Source organism: Schistocerca gregaria, chromosome X (genome assembly GCF_023897955.1).
Source record: "Schistocerca gregaria isolate iqSchGreg1 chromosome X, iqSchGreg1.2, whole genome shotgun sequence".
Classification (NCBI taxonomy): domain Eukaryota; kingdom Metazoa; phylum Arthropoda; class Insecta; order Orthoptera; family Acrididae; genus Schistocerca; species Schistocerca gregaria.
This window is the reverse complement of record NC_064931.1, coordinates 165,630,561-165,654,285: the sequence shown is the minus strand read 5'-3', so window position 1 is coordinate 165,654,285 and position 23,725 is coordinate 165,630,561. Positions and strand designations below refer to the sequence as shown.

Below are 23,725 nucleotides of genomic sequence, written 5' to 3'. Positions count from 1 at the left end.
GTCGATGTTGCATGAGACGAATGAAATTCAAATTGGCATCCAAATGCTCATCAAATTGGAACAAGACTGCCATGCATATTTAAGAACTTACCTGTAGGGTAATATTTTCCAGCAACATTAAAAATAGCATCAACAGTAAGCTATATCTGGCTCAGTATACTATCTATGCAGTTAGATACTAATGCCAAAGATCCATAAGGCATTCTATGAGAGAATGTACTTATGTTCATTGCCCGTGAATTCATTGTCTTATGAAATTGTCCACAATGTGTAACTGAGAAGCATCATTTCAAATTGCATAATGACAAAAAAACTGATTACCTGTAACCTGGGAAATTTTTCACAAATTTTAAAATGTGAAGTTGTTTGAAATGTACTTCTAGAAACGTGAAAATGTGTTGGTCTTAATACGCCATGACTAAATACAAATATAAATATAAAAAGAATTAATGAGGCAAATACATAACTAAGTATTTATTTTTGTTACTGTTGTAGAATAATAGTGTTAATGATGTCCTTTTTGGTGCCATTTGTCTTTGAAAACATTTTTATTACACAATAAATATGTTCACATTAATCATTTCATATCAAATTCAGCATGTCTTTCAGGTAAATATTTTGATTTATAGAATCTTGAGAATGGCCATTCTTTTGGTTTCTCTTAATATTTGGTAAGGTCCTCATGCTCCTTTCAAGCAACCACAAGCTGATGTACAAACCTCTTCCTTACTGACCATTACAATACGAAGTTCACACAGAATCTAAATCTCCTATGCTCTTCCAGTCACCCCCAAAATGTTTAGATAGTAGCTTCTCTTAATATTTGGTAAGGTCCTCATGCTCCTTTCATGCAACCACAAGCTGATGTACAAACCTCTTCCTCACTGCCCGTTACAATATGAAGTTCCCACAGAAATCTAAATCTCCTATGCTCTTGCAGTCATCCCCAAACTGTTTAGATAGTAAGTAGTAGATTCACATCAGTCATCTTTGCTTTTGTGAAATCACTGATGGTTCTCGCCCTGCACGTCCAGGGATAAGAATAGGCCAGAGGTATTCCTGTCTGTCATAAGAGGCAATTAAAAGGAGTTTCCCATGTTTCGGTCTTTATGTTACAGTCCCCTGTATGGTTTTGAACTCCATTCTTCAAAATTTTCCCAAAGATCAAGCCAATTGGGGAAGGGAGCCTTACATGGTGCATAATGTCCATCGTGCACTGAAATCTTTAGCCCACTTCCTCATTGTCGCATCTCAGTCCCGCTTATTCCCCATCTCTTGGGCGAGGACACCTTCCTGGATGTGTTTTCCACCATGAATTGTGCAGTGTCACTTTCTGTGTCGACGATGACCATGTATTTCTTTGCACCCGATATCCAGAATGGTAGCCAGTTCGTCGTGGTGGGTCCACCATGTACCGTGTTGGTTGTAGCCCCTGACCACACAGGGATCACTCTGCTGATGCCTGTGCCATTAAATCCACACGTATGCCAAGGGGTAGATACCCATCCCCCTGGGGCATCCGGACATCCGACAATGGCCGCCCTGCCATGTGGCCTTTGCTGTGGCTAGGTGGCACCTGTGGGTAGTGCCCCTGGTCTGAGTGGGTGGCATCAGGGAGACTGACACACGATGAAGCATAGTCCAAAATCTCTTGCTGGTAGTGGTGAAACACTAGCAGTCTTTTGGCGATCACAAGTTCAATTCAATACACAGAAGTGCGACGCCAAATTGTTCCCCTTCTTGGCCACACCATGGAAGGAACATCAGGCTAACGATGGCAGCGGAACTTATTCGCCACGGTACCTTGTATGTTCGAGACCTGATGGGCAATCTTTCATGATGATGAAGCCTCAGTTTTTTGTGGAGCATTTGGAGTGGTGGAGGGATTGTCCAAAACAAGATGTGGGTTAGTCTTGAACAAAACAGCATCCTCAGCCCAGTCATCAACGTTACTACCTTGTGACAAGCTGGCGGATGTTTCTGTAACCATCACACCCCATAAGAGCTTAGATATGGTCTGCAGTCTGACGATGAGCTGGGCCCCAATTTAGAGTGGCGAGGTGTACATTTCGCTCCTGTAGTCATTCTGTTGTGGTACTACCGAATTTGCGATGCGTTCCTGAAAATAAATCAAAGATACACTGAATGAGTGGAAAGAACAAACATAAGTAGAATAACATCACTGTATGTCAAATTAGAAAAGAATTAAGTATGTACTGATTAGTAACATGAATTTTCTGTGTAGAGTACACCACTCCATTGCCAATGAAGCACCTATGAAGTGAAAACTGCTGCATTTCAGCAAATATTAAGCTGTCAAATGGTGAAGCATATAATCAGCTAATCTGACAACATGTTGCATTCACAATGTAAATGGGCAGCTGCAGACAGTGATGCTAGTGTTTACCAAGAGTCATTTTATAGGTGCATCTTCAAGGCCTTAAGCATTTGTAACGAAGCAGGCTGGGATCTGTCCACTTCGTCTCTTCTTTTTCCACCTGCCTCCTTAAATTACTTTTATTTTAATTTTTGCCTAGTTATCTTTACATGTATGAATATAATCTGCATTTCCATAAAAGAGAAATGTTGGCCCTCCGTCTTAAGGAATATAGCACGAGGTCTAATTTTGTGCCTACTTTTGTATATGTAATTAATTTCCTAATTTATTTTGACCATTCCTAGTTAAATTTTTGCTATAGGGTGAAATCAGTATTTGTTTTGTGACAGATTCTATTGTTGACTTATAAATAAATATAAATTCTGTAGTAAATATAAACATGTGGAGGAAAAACTACTCAGATTCTTAAAGTATCTATTTGGCTCTATTCAAAAACATATTAGGAAAGTCAGCCCTTAATTAATTCCAAAATAATTACCAGGTTTGTCAAAAGTATTGTTTGTGTAACTATATTAATTTCATTATTTAAACAAATGATTCAGCCTAATCTTTGTGGAAGAAGGAACTACTAAAAAGAATGAGTTTTTAAAAGCAGGTTGCAGGTGCAAAGAAGGATGTTGAAATTACTGTTCAGTTGATGAATATTTGGAAATGCATCGTGAATGTGCTGAGACTGATCATTATGAGAACAATGTCAACACATTAGATCAAGTAATTTTAGGCCAATTGCAGTGTGGAACTTCAGATTCTTCTTTGACAGCTCATAAACATAAAGTACAAACTGAGAGGAAACAATCACGAAATAAATAATCAGTAAAAGGACGGCAAGTTTGTACAAACACTTACATGTTTTCAAACAATATTAAAATTAAAAGACTAAAGCGCTGTAACAAAAATGTATAATGATGCAGGATTGATTGTCAAAGCTCATGGTAATGCAAGAAAACATCCTAAGAATGTGATTTATTGTTCTGATTCAGAGTTTGTTGTAAGGTTTTTACACAATTACGCAGAACAACACGCCATAATTTTACCAGGCAGAAGTAGCACTCAGTATAAAGCAAATTTCAAGCTTCTACCTTCAAGTGATAATAAAGCCAAAATATTTGAAACTTATAAGGCTTCCTTTACAGATGATTTGTCATGAAGCCCAAATCAGATCTCTGTGCATTTTGTCAACAGCATTTCACTTCTGGAACTGCAATGGTTTCAGTGCCTGAAGTAACTAAAATGGAAAGTATTGAAAAAAATGGGGTCCCATCTACAACTTGTTGCAAAAGAAAGTGTGTTTTATAAGGGAACTATCAAAAAGACCATGGAAAATTTTGAAGATGGTGATAGAAGTTGTGTACACTACAGTTTTGACATGGCCCAGCAGGTTCACATACCCAGTGACCCGTTGCAGCTTGGACCTATTTAGTTATTGGTTCCATTCAGAATAGGAATATTTGGGGTTATGTGTGAGACTGTGAACAAACAAGTAAACTATCTACTCCCAGAAAGTGTATGAACAACAATGGGATCCAACGTTGCTGTCAGTCTTTTCCACAACTACTTGAAAAACTACATTCATGGAGAAGACAATGTTAATCCATGCTAACAATTGTGTAGGTCCGAACAAGAACAATATCTTATTAGGATATCTTGCTTGGAGAATCAGTAATAACATAAATAAGAGTATTGTTTTGTCATTAATGCCAGCAGGTCACACGAAATTTGCACATGACTGGGCATTTGGACTTTTAAAAAAAAGATTTAGGGTCACCTATATCTCTTCCATACAAGAATTCGCCGACTGCATTGAGAAATCTTCATCTACAACACATGTTAACTCAGCTTTTGCTGTTGGAAATGAAATAGGTGAAGTTGCTGTGAATACATATGGCTGGCTAAATTTCTTGAAGGATGTTAAAGCTAACAAAGTACCTCACATAACTAAATACAACCACTTTGAGTTCAACGTTAGCTACAAAGGTAGAGTACACTGCAAATTGGACATTGATGGAAATGAATTTGTGCACCGCATCTTCCCCAATGACAATGGACCCACAGGGCCAGGTCGATAAGTAGCCAGGCATGGGGCCTGCTTCAGCAGTCTTCAATTTCTAGAAAGCTAGATCGCTTGATGCAGACCAGTGAAAAGGCACGTTTTTATGCAACAGGCGATGCAACGGCTGAGCCACCGAATTAGCAGACAGTAAAAACTTGTGATAGTATGCTATTTTCCCCAAGAAGGCCTGCAGTTCCTTAACAGACGTAGGGTGAGGAAGGGCATCGATCGCAGCGAGAGTTTGCTGAAGCGGATGAATACCATTCTGAGAGAGTAGAAACCCCAAGTACATGATAGATGCCTGAAAAAATTTTGATTACTGAAGATTACACTTAAGACCAGCAGTCTGTAAGACATGAAAAAGTGTGCAGAGATTTTGAAAATGTTCGTCAGTGGTGGAGCCAGTGACAACTATGTCGTGCTGGTAATTTATACACATAGGGACAGTGAGCAATAATTGTTCCAAGAATCGCTGAAAGAGAGCAGGGGCACTGGTAACCCTGAATGGCAATCGTTGGTATTGATATAGGCTGAAAGGCGTGTTGAGGACAGAAACTGGCGGAAAGCAGTGTCGAGAGGAAGTTGATGATAAGCTTCTGAAAGGTCAAGTTCAGAAAAATACTGGCCACCAGCAAGTTTAGTGAACAATTCTTCAGGTCGAAGCATAGAGTAAGTGTCGATAAGGCATGGAGCATTTACAGTGGCTTTGAAATCGCCAGAGACGAATGTCACCATTTGGCTTAGCAACGACAAGAGAGGACCACTCACCAGAAGCGACAGGAAGCAAGACCCCTGAAGCAGTGAGACAGTCCAGCTCCTGTTTGACCTGATCACGAAAGGCCACAGGAATGGGCCGAGCCCGAAAAAACTTAGGCCGAGCAGTGAGTTTGAGCATGATGTGAACTTCAAAGTCGTTTGCACGGCCTAACCCAGGAGAAAAAAGGGATGAAAATGTCATCGACAAGGAATCCAATTGAGCATAAGGAATAGCATCAGAGACAATATTGACAGAGTCATCTACGGAGAATCCAAAAAAGCAAAAGGCACCGAAACCAAAAAGAGTCTCTGCATTACTATGGTTAACCACAAATATGGGAACAGAGCGAATGACAGATTTGTGAGATACCTCGGCATCAAATTCTCCCAAGAGAGAAATCTTCTGTTTATTGTAAGTCCGTAATTGCCTAGTGACATGTGACAGGACTGGAGAACCCAACTGAAGATACATATGAGAATTGATGATAGTGGCAGCAGAACCAGTATCCACATGCATGCGAACATCTCGACCAAGTATTTGGACAGTGAGGAATAGCTTCCCTGAAAGGGAAGAAATACAATTGACAGACAACACAGAATCAGAATCAGCACCGTGTTCATGAACATCATGTATGCAGTTGGATTTGCAAACAGATGACACATGACCCTTTTTTTTTTGCATTTGTGACACACGGCCCAATGTGGTCAATCTCCTTGTGAATGTTTCGTGAAACACTGCGGACATGAAGGAAGTTGCCGTGGGTTTGCTGTTCTGTGAGACCTTGCTATAGGTGTTCTAAAGTAGCCATGGAAACATGTGGGTCAACAATTGAAAAGAAAAATCACTACCTCATCGCCAATTGTTATAACTTCAAATTGAACAAATATATTTCAAGGAATATGCAATACGTGAAAGTCACAGATCAAGTAAACAGAGTAAGACGTGTGTACACTTTAACAGTCAAATTGTAACTGAGGCCAAGTCGAGCGGCCACTTGCTGGCTGGCCGCTTAGGTGGCGCTGCTGCTGCATGGCTGGCAGACAGAGCCGCATGTAGAGGACGCTCGTAACTGCATGGCGGTACTTTGAAAGATCAGTGAGTCACAACATTCCCCTAATTTGGTACTACCATAGGCTTCCAAGGAAGCTTTTCAGGCCAATAGTTTTTGCACTTGCTGCTAACCTACCGGCACTAGTTCACGTGGCCAGCTGGTACTGAAACATGGAATTTCATCTAAATTACTCTAGCATAGGAATGATGATTTGTAACAATTAATGAGAATTTTGAGCATTGAGAATTATGCATAAAACATAGATGATAACTTTAAATGAACTTCCAGTGTGCTATATTTTAAAACAAAACACATACTCCACAGTCTCTCCCTGTGAGTTTCCAATAGTTCTGTTACAAAAGTCGGTGTGAAATTTTTGTGAGCGTCCACCTTTCCCTTTTCAGTGGCTTAGTAAACAATAAATGCATTATTCACTGAAGTATTTAGTAATCTTCTAAGATGGATAAGTTATTTGGAGGAAGTATCTTCTTTTGTGATGCACAATATCACCTTTAGAAGGGTAGGTTGATGACAGTAGCAGTACTTGTCTTAGTTACAAATATAAGTCAGGGTTTTGAAGACAAAAGAGTCTAGAGCACTGGTACCTTGTGAGCTTAGTAAGGTATTCAATTTACCTCATGTAAGGCCCTCCTCAGCAATGTAAAATCATGTGGTGCTGGGGGACCTGTTGAGCAAATTCCTACCTGAATAACAGACAGCAGATTGTATCAGTGCAAGGAGTGGACTCAATTGAAAAGAAGTTTAAATGGAGTGCACCATAGGAACCTGTAATGGGGTCTCCGTCATTCCTGATTTTTGTTAGTGACATAAGCATCAATGGGCACACCTTGCAGTTTGCAGATTATAACATTTGTTCTCAAAAAGGGAGAGTATCGCTCAGGCTTTTCAACAAGCAGAATTTCTATTAAGCAAAGCCAAGGCCTAGTTTATCATGAACAAGATGAAAATTGGTGAATACAAAACACAGAATGACCTGGAGCCTTATTGAAACTGGAGCCCTGTGTGACACAGCAGCCATCGGCTTTTTCATTGATTTTATGTTAACATGGCAACAGCCCACAAAATGGTATATTCCAAACTTTCCTGGGTCCTTTATCTCCTGGGGAAATTACAAGGTGTAATACCATACAAGTAGCTAGCAACAGTGTACCATGTAATGTTCCAAAGCTGCATTAGACATGGGCTGCTGCTGTGGAGTCACTCTACAGGCTGCAAGAATATACTTTGTTTAAACCAATCTTTATTCATCTGCCTTGCTCATATGGAGGTAAATCATGCACGCTACAGAAAGAGGAATAAATTTCATAGCCACAGCACTGGCAATAGACAGTATAGAAAGCCATGGATGTTGATTAACAAAAACACAAAGGGCGTCCACATTGCGGTTCTCGAACTGTTGAATGCACTACCTAAGGGTATCCTGTCATTACCAATGGAGCAATTTAGGACTAAAATTTTGTCTGAACTGTGCACTATGTTCTAGAACTGATTTCATAGTTGTATTGTCATTGTACATTAGATTATAATCGAGTTGTTCTCTTCATTATATATTTTATAGCATAATAGTTTAAACTGCAGTCTTTCATTCAGTTTATTGTTGTAATACTACTGTAATCTTGATGCGGTCTGTCTAGCTATGGCTGGTTAACAACACAGAGCTGGTAATAAATGGACAAGATGTAAGACTGGTTTTTGAAGATAATAAGCAATATTATCCTAACCACAGGAGTATTCATTAGGCTTTGTGTTATAATACTACAAATTTCAGTAGGTGTGAGCGGGCAAGGAAGTGGTTATCTTGGGAGCAGCACAAAGCTTGTACAGTGCCTGGGTACAGAAGGATTGATAAAAGAAGAAAGTTTGTCATCATTGTTTATAAAGTGATTGTTGAATATTTCACATAAATTTTTTGATCAGAGGAAACACCATCTTCATTCTTAATGCATGTTATTGACTGACTTCTTTCCTTTTCACCAACAGTCTCACTGATGACTTTCCGTATAGCTTTTGATTTATTACTTGAATTGAGTATAAACTGCCAGTTGTACATTCTCTTGGCTTCACAACAAACTTGTTCACTTTGAAATAGTTATTGAATAACTTGTTGTATGTAGTTTTACTGTAAGCATAGAGCAGTCTTTTGTTTCTACAAGAGGTTTGTGTTCCCGACACCAGCAATTTATTACTAAACATTTTCCATATAGTTTGCTTCGATCTAAGTTTGGGTGGAAATGCTACATCTTCATGGTTGTACAGAATACTCAAATTCTGGTACCTTACAGTCAACATCACTATCACAATGTACACCCTTCCAGTCAGCTTCATGGAGCACATGTGTGAAGGTAAATAGACTATATTATTTTCTTCAAACTTTCCTGATAATCTGTCAACATCTTGAGAGGTCAGGTACAGCCCAAGCCTTTGCAGCCCCTGTGCTGAATGTCTACCCTCCTACTGTTCTTTTTGCCCTCCCTTGTTAAATATTTCTGGGTAGTTTAGGGAATTTGTTCTGAAGCTTTAGTATCCTGACATCAGAACAGTCTCTCAACTGTTTTTCTTTCTTTCTTCATTCGCCATCTCCTGCCCTTCCTCTGCTTCAACATTTGAGATTCCTCTTTGTTTCTTCTTCCTTCCTGTTTGCTCCTGAATGCTGGCCTATAGAGGGTGTCCCAGCTATCTTGTGCACCCAAAATTTCTCTGGAACAATAACAGGTATTGGAAAACGTCTTTCACCGGTATCAATGTAGGGCTGGGGCCCATGAATGTACATGTTTGGAAACATTCTAAAACAAAAGCATATTTGTTTTTTAACACAAACTTATGTTTTTTTAAATGGACTTCCTATATGTTTTCTTCAGCAATGCATAGCATGACAAAGCACATACACAATGGCGTTGATTGCATCGCAATATTCCCATTACATCCCGAGATATTGAGACGCGAAGTTGACACTTGAAACATCCTACATGCGGTGCTAGCGCACGTCCTGAGGCCCAGGCGTAAACCCCATGCTGCCCATAATTGCGATGTGATTGACTTGTGTAATCACACCTCCACACTTATCAAGAGGTCCAAAACGAATAATATGGTCTTCTGCATCAACTCTCATAAGCGCATAATGGTTTCCCTCTTGCACGTTTTACGTATCTACGTACACAATATGAACCAGTAGCGATTGGTGTACACCCGTCAGGTTGTCTTATTTATCCTGCACCCCCAAAATAAGGTTTATCTAATGCGTTATATGACCCATTGTGCCCGTCACGCAGGGCCTGGCTCTACCTAGTCAAGTGTCCAACATAGTTCCCACTACTGCCACAGTTACCACTTCGCCTTGTTTATGATTTGTGACCCATGTAAACTCCTGTACTCCACCACCCTCCGAGCATCCCATTTATTGTTGCTTTGGCATGCAGTACACCGCTTGCCAGTGTAGTCATGCATCAGAGTAATCTAGTGACGGCACGGAGGTAGTACACATTCTGAATAAACGTTGTGTTGTGGAACTTATACTGTACAGTATAATGTCCACACATGAAGACATGGTAGAAATGCTGCTGATCTATGGAGAATGTACGTTGACGGGAAATACGTTATGAGATTGCTTGTTTGCTGATAGTACTGTTAGCAAAATTATGATTATTAAGTTAATATCTCTGTTTTCTACCCTACTCTATATACCTGTACTGTACCCTGTTGTAGTTGGATGAACTGCTGTTCAGGAAGAACGACTGTACAGTAGACGATTCCCTGACAAGCCATCACCTTCACGCTAGATGTTTGGTCGTCTCACATCTCGTCTCCATGAAATGGGAAGCTTAAATCCAAGACCTTGACATCATCCTAGAACACACACAGATGAACGCGCTGAAGTTGCTGTGCTCGCTACCATAGCTGTGAATCCTCAAATCAGCACACGTCAAATTGAACGTGAAGTTGGTGTGTCGAAATCAAGTGCACAGCGTATTCTTAAATGTCATAAATTTCATCCTTACCATGTTCATTTACACCAAGATCTTCATGGAAATGACTTCCGCAATAGGGTAACATTTTGTTGATGGGCTCAGCAAAAACGTCTGACTAATCCAAATTTTTTTTGCATATGTTCTCTTTACCGATGAGGCATCATTCTCCAACAAAGGAATTGTCAATATGAGGAATATGCATTATTGGTCTGCAGACAATCCAAAATGGCTCCGTCAGGTAGAGCATCAACGTCCGTGGAAAGTTAATGTTTGGTATGGGATTATTGGAGATACCATTATCGGATGTTTCTTTATAAATGGCATCCAAAATGGCAGACAATACTCCAGATTTATTCGACACAATCTTCCTGTTCTCTTGGACACCATACCTCTGAACTGGAGAATGGTCATGTGGTATCAGCATGATGGATGCCCTTCACATAATGCCTTATGAGCACGACGACTTCTGAACCGTAAGTTCCCTGGTAGGTGGATTGGATGAGATGACCCAGTTAGGTGGTCTGCCCGATCTCCGGACCTTACACCGCTGGATTATTTTCTTTGGGGAGCAGTGAAGGATGCTGTTTACCAACATGAACCAACAACACCAGAGGACATGAAGCAATGCATTATTGATGCTTGTACAGCCATCAAAGAGGAAACAGTAACACGAAGTAGGGCATCCTTCATCTGCAGAGTGACCCTATGTATGCAATCCAATGGGCATCACTTTGAGCAAGAGATGTGAACGCTATGTTTAGTATGTAGTGCTGGTATCACAGTGGAACTTTCTGAAAAGGGCCATTTTACCCAGTGATGTTAAGAAACATTTGTTTGCAACAATTTGTTATTTAACACATTAGATAAACATAACATTGATAATTATGTGATAATAAACCTAATTGGTTAAACATGTTTACATTCATCTTCTGTGTACTACTTGAACTTCCCAAATCAAAACATTTTTACCTAAACAATGGTAAAACTTTAAGTCCACTTGCTTGTTTCAGTAAAACCTACAGCATGAATTTTACTATTACGAGTGAATGATTAACTGTCACTTGCACTAGATCTACAGTAAAGTAAAGTTTTAACGTTGAATGGCATTACCTTTTTAGTAATGGATTAACGATAAGCGAAGTTAACTTTGTAACTAACCTTGCAGTACACAGATATGTTACAGAACTGCATCAAATGCAGGATGGCAGCAGACCATATTATTTGTTTCGGACCTCTTGATAGGTATGGAAGTGTGATTACGCATGTCAATCACATTGCGATTACGGGAAGCCTCAGGACATGCGCTAGCAGCGCATGTCAGGTGTTTCAAGCGTCAACTTCACGTCTTAATATCTCGGGATGTAATGGGAATATTGCGATGCAATCAACGCCATTATGTATGTGCTTTGTCATGCTATGGATTGTTGAAGAAAAAAATATAGGAGGTCCATTAAAAAAACATAAGTTTGTGTTAAAAAACACATATGTTTTCGTTTTAGAATGTTTCCAAATATGTACATTCATGGGCCCCACCCCTATATTGATACCGGTGAAAGTCGTTTTCCAATAGCTGTTATTGTTCCAGAGATATTGTGGGTGGACAAGATAGCTGGGACACTCTGTGTATTTGACGTGTAACAGCTGACTGGGTAATGTGTTATTCCTAGCCCCCGAGTCAACAGGTAGTGTTCGCACGCAGCCCCTGCTACAGGCCAGGTGCAGTGAGGGATGACTGCCTGAGCTGTTATCTTCCCCAATTGCCAATATGTCACTCTATCAGGAGTTTGGTAGGTGTGACCTGAGGTGTGAACAATCATGTAAGGCAGGTGAGACCCCCTTGGAAGGACCCCAGTTGGAAGGAATGCACCATTGAAGGCACTGTCAATCATGGGGGATTTTCTCGCAATGAGCCAATCATCCTTTCTGTCTACATCTACTAAATGTAAATAGAATGAGGCTAAAGATTCAAAGAATCTCCCAGTGGCACATCAGTCCCTCATGCTATCACATACTGAAGAAGGTCAATCCTTTGCTATTGTCAATGAGTTTATTATTTAAAAAAAGGTTTTGCTGCAATTGCAGGTCCTGTGAAATATTGCTACCATTTATGTAATGGAACTTTGCTTTTGGAGTATAATTGTGATTTTCAGGCCCAACAACTGCTTACAGCTTCACTCCTCCACAGCTACCCTGTTCATGTTGAGGCCCACTGAATATTGAATTCTTTGCATGGTGTTATTTACACTAAACTGCTTCGAGGTCTGACTGAGGGAGAAATCCAAACTTACCTCTCTCATCAGGACATCACTGCAGTCCATCAGGTAATGAAAAAGGTTGATGCAACTTTAGTGCCTACACACACTATTTTTCTCACGTTTCATCAAGCAGTGCTTCCACCGAAGATCAAAGTAGATTATGATGTGATCACAATCCAACTGAACATTCCAAACTAGATGTGTTGCCACCAGTCTCAACATTACAACCAAATTCACATGTCCTGTTGAAACAAAACCAAATGAGTTATTTGTGGTAGGGTTGCTTGCAAGGGCAATTGCCACCTCCTCCTCCATGCTGTATCAATTGCAACAGTGACCATGCAGCTTCCAGCGGAAGGTCCACAGCATTAGATACAAATAAGAGTTATGGCTGCTCTTTGAATCGTAGCATCTACTCTTTGTCTGCCTCCAAGAAACAAAACTGCATCCTTGAGATCGCTATGACCTCTCATATTTCTTTCTGGTCTGCTTTGACCTTCCATCAGAAGACAGCATTCCATCTCATGGTGGAGTCATATTGCTCATCTGGGATGACATTCATAGCCAGACCATCTTACTGAACACTTGGCTGCCAGCTGTTGCAGTTGACATTATCCTTCCTCGCTTAACCTTTGCTCTTTGCAGTATACGTCCCTCCATCATATGGGGTCGGCAGGGCAGGCTTCCTCCAGCTTATTGATCAACTGCCTCACCTCTGCTCGGTGACTTAAATGCACACCATCCCATTTGGGGCTCTTCTAGAACCTGTCAGAGAGGTGATCTCTTGGCTGACCTCAATCAACTCAACCTCTCTATCTTAATAATGGAGCACCCATATTCCTTTCAGACTCCACACACACCCATTCCCATTTGGAACTCTCATTTTCCAGTGCCCACTTTTTCTGTCATCCTGAATGGTCCATTCTCTCTGATATGTACTAGAGTGACAATCTCCAATGAGCTATCTGTTTGCTGACTCCTATCCCACCTATGTGTAAAGCCAATTGAAAGCTTTATGAGGTTGACTGGAGCCTTCAGCCCTCCCTGGAGACCTTCAAAAACATTTCCCCAGTTGTGATGACCAGGCATAGTACCTCACAAACATTATATCCTTACCAGCATAGAGCATTCCATACCTCACACTTCACCTCTACCTAGCTGTGTACTGGTCCCCAAGAGAACTGAGGCATACTGTGATGTATTTGTTGTAAACAGTTGCAAGTGCAGTGTCATTGCATTCTTCGCTATATCAAAACAGGTAGCAGGATTTCCTTTACTAGTTCTTTTAACAGTTCCACTTCCTATTCCGTCTTGTGGGGAGCGACCTCCATCGTCTGTTTGGCACTGAGGTCTATTACCTGATTTCCAGTATGAGTGTAGCAGGTGATGTCATTGTGGACCTGGTAGCTATCTCCAACACCTTGGGCTGCTATTCTGTGTAGATTTTGAGGTCCACCCAATATGACCCCCCCCCCCCCCCCTTCCTCTCTTGGAAACGAGTAGAGGAGGCTCAGATGATACCCTCCTCCTCTCAGCAGAGTGAATGCTACAGTTCTGTCTTTACCATGGGGGAAATAGATCATGTTCTCACTTCATCCTGATCTTCCACCCCAGGGCCAGACAATGTTCACATTCAGATGTTACACCACCTTTCTCTTGAGGGCAAGCACTTCCTCCTTCATACCCACAATATTATTTGAGCAGATGCTGACCTGAAGTCACTATCATACCCATACCTAATTCCAATAAGGACAAACATATTCCTTTTAGCTACGACTACATTTCTCTCATCAGCTGTGTTTGCAAGATGATCGGATGTATTATTAATGGCTGGTTGGTATGGTGGCTCTAACCTCGCCATCTACTTACCCTTGCACAATGTGGATTTAGAGTGCATCATTCTGCTGTTCACCAGCTCATTACTTTGTCAACCCATGTCATTAATCATTTTCAACCAAAATACTCAATGGTGACTTTGTTTTTTGAGTTGGAGAAAGCTTATGACACCTGCTGGAGGGCTGGTATCCTCTGTACTCTATACACATGGGCTTTTGATGCCGTGAGCCCTGTTTCCTTCAGAAATTTTTAAAAGACTAATTTATTCAAGGTATGTGTGGATACAACCTAGTCAGACACCTTTATCCAGGAGGATGGGGTGCCTCAAGGCTCCGTCCTGTGCATTGTACTCTTTGCTGTAGCCCTTAACCCTATAATGGCCTGTCTCTCACCAGACATCACCGGCTCACTTTTCGTTGATGACTTTGTGTTGTACTGCAGTTCTCCACATACTTGTGTATCCTTGAGCAGCATCTTCAGCGATGTCTTGAGCATCTTTACTTGTGGAATATCAACAATGGCTTTCACTTTTCCAGTGACAAAACAGTTTGTATGAATTTCTGGCAGTACAATCTGTTTCTTCCACCATCTTTACATCTTGGGGTTATTGCTTTTGCATTTGCTGAAATTATGAAATTCCTTGAACTCATGCTTGATAGAAAACTTTCTTGGTCCTCCCATGTGTCTTATCTGGCTGAACACTGTACCCACTTTCCTAATATCTTATGTGTTCTAAGCGGTACATCCGGGGGAGCAGATCATACCACCCTCCTCCATTTGTCTATTCGAAACTAGACTATTGGTTTTTTATTTATTCATCTGCACATCCATCAATTTTATGCCATCTTAATACAATCCACCATCATGGGATCCGTTTGGCCACTGGTGCCTTTTACACTAGCCCAGTTGAGAGTCTCTATACAGAAGCTGCTGGGCAACTGCTGTTATACCGGTGTGATGTTCTCCTCAACAGATACGCTTGCCATTTGTCTAGCCACCCATCCTACACCTCCTTTTTTGATGACTCCCTTGACTGCCAGTATGTGGTGCATCCCTCATCTCTGTTACCTTCCAGAGTTTGATTTCAGTTCCTATTCCAGCAGCTTAACTTCACACTCCTTGCCTGTTTTCCAGTTTACTTTCTAAGTAAACTTTGCCCAATTTCATCTATTGCAGTAAGTTTCTCGACCTCCGCACACAACATAGTGAGATCACCTTTGTGTACAATCATGGTTCTAAAACTGACTGTGGTGTCTGGTGTGCCTTCGTCATTGACATGGACCATTTCCGGTATTGGCTTCCAGAACACTGCCCAAATATTTACAGCAGAGCTCTTAGCCTTCTATCAGGCTACCTAATACATGCAGCTGGAGAGGATTTTTAATTGAGTCATATTTTGATTCTCTCAGTGCCATTCAGAACCCCTGAGAGCCGTACACAGTCCATCTCTTAGTTCAATGGGTCCAAGAAAGCTATCATTTGCTGTCTGTTGAGGGAGACACTGTGATTGTCATGCAGTCTCCTGGTCACATTGCTCTGATGGGAAATCAGGCTGCTGATGCTGCTCACAAGGTTGGAATCCTCCTACCTCAGTCTGCTAGTTCTTCCATCCCTTTGGATGATTTCTATGTAGCCATCTGTTGGCAGGTGGTGTTACTTTGGCATCACCATTGGTGCATTCTTCATGGCAACAAGCTCCAGGGAATTAAACCTCTCCTAGCAGCTTGGCCGATGTCATCTTGGCCCCTTTACCGTGGGATCATTTTAGCTAGGTTGCATATTGTGTATTGCTGTTTTAGCCATCGCCATTTGTTAAGTGGTGATCCCTCACCACTTTGTGCTCATTGTCGTCAACCTTTGATGGTTCATCATTTCATGACCAAATGCCCTTGTTTTAACTACTTATGTTCTCATATATGTGTGCCGTCTGATTTTTAGGGTGTTATAGTGAAGGACGTGGGGGTTGTCGACTGTGTATTACTTTTTATCCTTCATAGCAGTGTGGCAAAGGAAATTTAATCTTTGGTTCAGGACTTCCATTGTCTCCACAGCATATTTTGTGGACCTTTCTACATGAGGAAGTCCTTGTTCTTAGCTCACTTTCCATCAGCTGATTGGACTTAATATATAATTTCTTTAAGTTCTTTTACTTCTTGATATTCTAAGGTTATGACTTGGACACCTTAGTTGTTTTTGTGCCAGTGGGGTAGCGATGACTGGGTCTGCAGGATTACATGATTGAAGTATGTGTTGCAAGGATAACTCCTATCTGTGTTTCAGGAAAACTGGTGTTGGAGGGGAAGGATCCAGATGACAATGGTTAGGAAATGCTAGTACATTAATAATCAGGTAATGACCATTCATTCATCTGGGCTGCTTGTAGGTGATCAAGTCAAAATAAAATACTCTGCAGAAATTGTGGCAGCACTGTGACTGCCAGAAGGAAGATTCCACCTATTTTCTAACTCCTCCACCCACAATCTGTACCATAGTGATCCCATCCCAGAAGCACAACATAACCTTCAATTCCTACTGAAATCCATAGGCCTATCCCACAAGCTGTTCCCTGAACCAATCTCACTCCTCACTCCAACAACCCCCTCCCCCCTTCATATTTTACTAGCTTCCTAAAATCTATAAACCCAACAATGCTGGATGTCCAATTGTAGGTGGTTACTATGCTCCCATTGGAAGATCGTCACTCTTGTTGACCAGCACCTCCAACAAGTTGCCTGTAGCTTAGAATCTTGTATCAAACATACAAGCCACTCCACTTAGAAATTCTCAGCCATCCCTACTCCATAACCACCTGGATCCTTATTTGTCACAGTTGATGACACCTCCCAACACACCAACACTCCTCAGACCATTGACCATGATGCCATCCAACACTACCACTCTCAATGTCCTTCTGACATCAACCCACTACCTAACTCCTACTAAACCTTACTGATTAAATCCTCCTTTGAGAGGAAATTACACTGCCAGCAAAAAAATCACAACACCAAAAATAATTAATGCAGAGTATTGAAATTTCAGGAATACATTTGTTTAGGTAACATATTTAAATCATTGATATTGCAAGATCAAAGGTCAATGTAAGCACGAGATAAACCAATGCAAATGTGAAATGCTGGTACATTAATAATCAGTTTACCTGCCAGAATTCTGAATGCGAGCATGCAGACATGCATGCATAGTGTTGTACAACTGCTGGATGTCTCTTTATGGGATGGAGCCTCTTGCAAATGATCAGTCAATACAAGGATGGTAATGTTCTTTGTGGATGACAGTGGAGATGTCATCTGATGGTGTCCCATAGTGCTCGATTGAATATGGATCTCATGATTGAGTAGGCCAATGCAACATTTCATCACTCTGTAGAGCTTGTGGGATTACAACAGCAGTAGGTGGATGAGCTTGACCCTGTTCAAAAATGCTGCCTGTAATGCTTTTCCAGACTGGCAGCACAACAGGTTGAATCATCAGATTGACATACTAATTTACAGTCAGAATGCATGGAATAATCCCGTGATTGCTCCAGGTGTCATACAAAATCGTACCCCAGACCATAACTCCAGATGTAGGTCCTGTGTGTCTAGCACATGAACTGGTTGGTTGCAGGCCATCAACTGGCCACCATGTAACCAACACACAGCCATCACTGGCACTGAGAAAAATCCAGCTTTCGTTTCGAAACACAACAGTCCTCCACCCTGGCCTCCAATGAGCCACTTCACACCACTGAGTCACAAATGACAGTGGTTTGGGGACAGTGGAAGGCACACTACAGGGCATCTGTTTCAGAGCTGCTCTTAAAGCAACCAATTGCTAAATATTCATTGTGTCACTGTGGTGCTAATTGCTGTTGCAGATGCACCACAATTCGCCAGAGCCTCACACCAAACATGATGCTCTTCCCTCTCAGTAGTGTCATGTGACTGTCCAGAGCCCCCATCTTCTTGTGACTGTACTTTCTCGTGACCACCGCTGCCAATGATCATCTACAGTGGTTACATTTCTGCCAAGTCTTACTGCAATATCACAGAAGGAACATACAGTTTCCCATAGCTCTATTACATGACTTCGCTCAAACTCAGTGAGGTGCTGATAATGACATTTTTATTGCCTTAAATCAGTTCTTGACTAACATCAAGTTGTTATGTTTAGTCCCAAATGCAACCAACACTACAGATGTTACAGCATGTATTCAAAGAAAGCCTCATTTGTATCCTCATAGTGGCACTACCAGCAGCACTCTTATGCGACTAGCATGATATTTTAATAGACATCAGAAACACACCTACCAACTTTCATTTGTGTTGCACAACTCCCTCTTGGTACTGCAATATTTTTTAGTTGGTGTATTTAAGCAAATCCACAGCACAGCCATGGGCACCTGCATGGCACCCTTCTATGCCAATCTGTTTACAGACCTTCTAGAGGAATCCTTCCTAGAACACCAAAACTCCAAACACCTTGTCTGGTTCTGATTTGTTATCAATATTTTCATGATCTGGACCTAGGGCCAAGATATCCTATCTTCATTCATCTACAGCCTTAACACCTTCTCTCCCATCTTCTTCATCTGGTCCTTCTCAGCCCTTTGTGTCATCTTCTTGGCATTGTCCTCCACATCACTGATGGCTTCATCCATATCCAGCTGTGTGGCTGGATTGAACAGTTTTTAGCAAACAGAACACAGCATGTTGTTCTCAATGGAGAGACGTTACAGTAACCTCTGGCATGGCACAGGGGAGTGTTATGGGACCATTGCTTTTCACAATATCTATAACTGACCTAGTAGATAGTGTCAGAAGTTCCATGCTGCTTTTTGCGTATAATGCTGTAGTATACAGAGAAGTTAGAGCATTAGAAAATGGCAGCGAAATGCAGGAAGATCTGCAGCAGATAGGCACTTGGTGCAGGGAGTGGCAACTGACCCTTAGCATAGACAAATGTAATGTATTGCGAATACATAGAAAGAAAGATCCTTTATTGTATGATTATATGATAGCAGAACAAACACTGGTAGCAGTTACTTCTGTAAAATATCTGGGAGTATGCGTATGGAACAATTTGAAGTGGAATGTTCATCTAAATTAATTGTTGGTAAGGTGGGTGCCAGATTGAGATTCATTGGGAGAGTTCTTAGAAAATGTAGTCCATCAACAAAGGAGGTGGCTTACAAAACATTTGTTTGACATATACTTGAGTATTGCTCATCAGTGTGGGATCCGTACGAGGTCAGGTTGACAGAGGAGATAGAGAAGATCAAAAGAAGAGTGGCACATTTTGTCACAACATTATTTGGTATGCGTGATAGCGTTATGGAGATGATTAGCAAACTAGAGTTGCAAACTCTGCAGGAGAGGCACTCTGCATTGTGGTGTAGCTTGCTGTCCAGGTTTCAAGACAGTGCGTTTCTGGATGAGGTATCAAATATATTGCTTCCCCCTACTTATACCTCGCGAGGAGATCACAAATGTAAAATTAGAGAGATTCGAGCACGCATGGAGGCTTTCTGGCAGTCGTTCTTCCAGCGAACCATATGCGACTGGGACAGGAAAGGGAGTTAATGACAGTGTCACATAAGGTGCCCTCCACCACAAACCGTTGGTTGGCTTGCAGAGTATAAACGTAGATGTAGATTTAGATGTCTGTCCATATCAAACTCACTAATCACCAACAATACCTACTTTTTGAGCACTGTCACCCTTTACACATCAAAAAATTGTTTCCATTTAGCATGGCCACTTGTGGACAGCATATCTGCTGTGACGATAATTTGTGACATATCCATAACCTGTTGATGCTCTTCACTCCATGCATCTCAAAGTCTCAAATTTCAGGGTTTTGAAATAATATGCTGAATACCGATTCTATAAAGCATAGTGCAAAATTATGTAGACCACAGAATAGTTAAATTTCAAAGTGGATTCTCCTACTTTATTTTCACTATAGCATTGTTGATTGCCAGTTCAAGTTTTACATATTACAGTTTAAACAGGTGAGGACACATGCACCTCCTCCTTCGTAAATGTATCCAGAAGGGAATAAATTCAACCACTAATCAGAGTCACAAAGTTTATTGAATTTCGTAGTGGTATAATATGCAATGACAGAAATATACAGTTAACAGTGTACATTATATAACATGCTACACAATCACCAATATGAATTATACTGTCCAGTAAATAATAGTGATTGAACATTAACACTTTGAGTTTACATATGTGACATAGGTGTCATGCAGATGATGTCAAATCACAGATTTTCACATGAGATATTAGGCCTTTGATATTTAGTCTGGGACTTCCACGCAGAATGATATAGCATGTTTCTGAGTGCTAGCGTGTCACAGAACTTTCTGATGCACTGACGTTGTTTGTTTGGCAGTGCACCCATGAGTCTAACTTAACTCGACATAGAGATGTTACCTGGTTGCTGACCATTCACAAACTTTCACTTTAATCGACACTAGTTGGACACAACACAGTGATTTTGGGGGAGTGGTGGCTATTTAAAGACAGGCACAAGAACATTATGTGATTTATGAAATTACTTAATTTTTTAAAATTTGGCTAGGTTAGATTTTACTATTTCGTGTGGACTCAAGTAGTTTACTATTATCTAGCTTATGAAAAATGTTTCAGGTTAATAATCCATAAAAGCGAGTGGAACATCATTATGTTTTCATAGTTTGAAATCCCATATCTACATCCAGGGCATCTATCCTGAAATCCATATTCTGTGATCCTCAGTTATCCAAAATCTTAATTAATGACTGAATTAATTAGTGAGAATTGTTGTGTGATTCAGAAAAAATTATACCATCATAGGCCAAAATCCCACTTATATTAAAGCAAAATAGATCATTGAAATATCAGTGTCCAAACTTTTAATATCAATTATCCCATATGTTAATTAATTTCAGATAATTTAAAATATGGTCATGAAAAATTGGGAATGTCTGTTTTTGAATGAGTGGTAATAATAATTCCAATCCTAACCATTAGCTCAATATGTTTTCCCATTAAGTGTTGTCGTAGGAACTTTAATTAACCACAACTTTTAATTTCTCAGTGTTCTAGTAAAACTACATCATTTTAATCAGAAAGATAAATACAGACAATTGACCACAAATTTAAATAAAATTTCACATAAATAACAAATTTACACATTCCTATATATCTTACATATTATGTTTGTGATAGCATTTGATACAGGACGAAAAAGTAAAATAATTTTAGTTATTCATAGGAGCGGAAAACACAACAGTTGCGGTATTTTACAACTTTCTACATTTGTTAACCCTCCAACTGAATTTAACAGACACTTATGACAATTAGCTTACTGGATAATTCAGTGGTCTATAATAGTCTTACATGTATCAAAATAAATAAAAAAGGAACAATGTTATCATAATACTTTAAACTAATTTTCAAATCAGGTATCCTACCTAAATGTTACCTAACAGCCTTCCCTGGCCATCATATGAAATAAAATTTTACAAAATTTCGAAACATATGAGTGTGTAACCACAATATTTCAAAACACATTTATGTCATAGAACTTCATCGGTCATAACTTATTCTTGATATTTCCTAAATTTTTCACCATGTTAACACAGTTCATTACTCATTATCGGCACCATCTTCAAAAAAAACCACACTCATGGTTTGCTGTAGGTTCTTTCTTGGATTTCTCTTTCAAATTTTCACTCACATCCAATGTATTGTATTGTATAGTATTGTACTGTACTGATCCAAATTGGTGTTCAGCATTTACTAACATGAAAAGACAAACAAATTTTCTAAATTTGTGCACGTCTAATTCCTATCTCTATATCTCCAATAAGAATGATTACTCATTCAACATTTACTTGTTATAAATTAACACAGCAATCAGTATAATGTCATACAGAGAATTTACAACAAAACATGTATATAAATTGAATGAGAATGGAAGCTGCTTTATTTACTCAATTGGACTCCTCTGACTATGACTTAACTTTCTTGAAATGAAGTTTGAGTCAGTGAAATTCTCTGCATTTTTAATTCCTCTTAGAAAATTATATCAAATAGTTGGTGAACAGTACAGTATCATAGAAATGAGCTTTGTAGCAATTTTAGCAACAAGTCATTAAATAAATTAGTACCTCACTTAGCTTCATTAAAGAATTTTCAGTATTATTATCTTTTTTTTCATGAAAGCATCACTATGTTTCTGAATACAGTGCTGTAATGTCCAGCAGGTTCTCAACAAGTTATGTCATATTACTTAGGTATACCATGACAACAAAAGAATATTTTTCTCTTGTGCATCATTTCACTTTCCAATTTATCAATGCTCATTATACCACTTCTTAATTCTGTTACAAACATGTTGACTGAAGAGGTACTTTTGCAAAAGAAGCTGTTACAAAGGCAGGGTCCCTAATCATTACTGTTTCATATACAGGGTGTTACAAAAAGGTATGGCCAAACTTACAGGAAACATTCCTCACACACAAATAAAGAAAAGATGTTATGTGGACATGTGTCCAGAAACGCTTAATTTCCATGTTAGAGCTCATTTCAGTTTTGACAGTATGCACTATACTTCCTCGATTCAGCGCCATTTGGCCCAATTGAAGGAAGGTAATGTAGACTGTGGTGCTAGTGTTGACATGTGACTCATTGCTCTTCAGTACTAGCATCAAGCACATCAGTACGTAGCATCAACAGGTTAGTGTTCATCACGAACCTGGTTTTGCAGTCAGTGCAATGTTTACAAATGCGGAGTTGGCAGATGCCCATTTGCTGTATGGATTAGCACTGGGCAATAGCTGTGGCGCGGTACGTTTGTATCGAGACAGTTTACCAGAACGAAGGTGTCCTGACAGGAAGACATTCGAAACAATTGATCGGCATCTTAGGGAGCAGGAAAGATGAAGACACCTGCAATGGATGAGGCAATTCTTCATGCAGTTGACAATAACCCTAATGTCAGCATCAGATAAGTTGCTGCTGTACAAGGTAACGTTGACCGCGTCACTGTATGGAGAGTGCTACGGGAGAACCAGTTGTTTCAGTACCATGTACAGCGTGTGCAGGCACTATCAGCAGCTTATTGTCCTCCACAGATACACTTCTGCAAATGGTTCATCCAACAATGTCTCAATCCTCATTTCAGTGCAAATGTTCTCTTTACGGATGAGGCTTCGTTCCAATGTGATCAAATTGTAAATTTTCACAATCAACATTTGTGGGGCTGACAAGAATCCGCATGCAATTGTGCAATCATGTCATCAACACAGATTTTCTGTGAACGTTTGGGCAGGCATTGTTGGTGATGTCTTGATTGGGCCCCATGTTCTTCCACCTACACTCAATGGAGCAAGACATCAT

The 23,725-nt window shown here is 40.2% G+C and overlaps 1 long non-coding RNA gene across 1 annotated transcript in view; it reads right to left on the bottom strand.

The window, feature by feature from the left end:
• Window positions 1-529: 529 nt before the first annotated feature.
• LOC126299265 (uncharacterized) overlaps window positions 530-23,725 on the bottom strand; it is an 89,838-nt gene continuing 66,642 nt past the window's right edge. The window contains exon 2 of the long non-coding RNA XR_007552762.1: window positions 530-2,119. This is a non-coding gene — a long non-coding RNA (uncharacterized LOC126299265). The remainder of the gene's footprint in view (window positions 2,120-23,725) is intronic.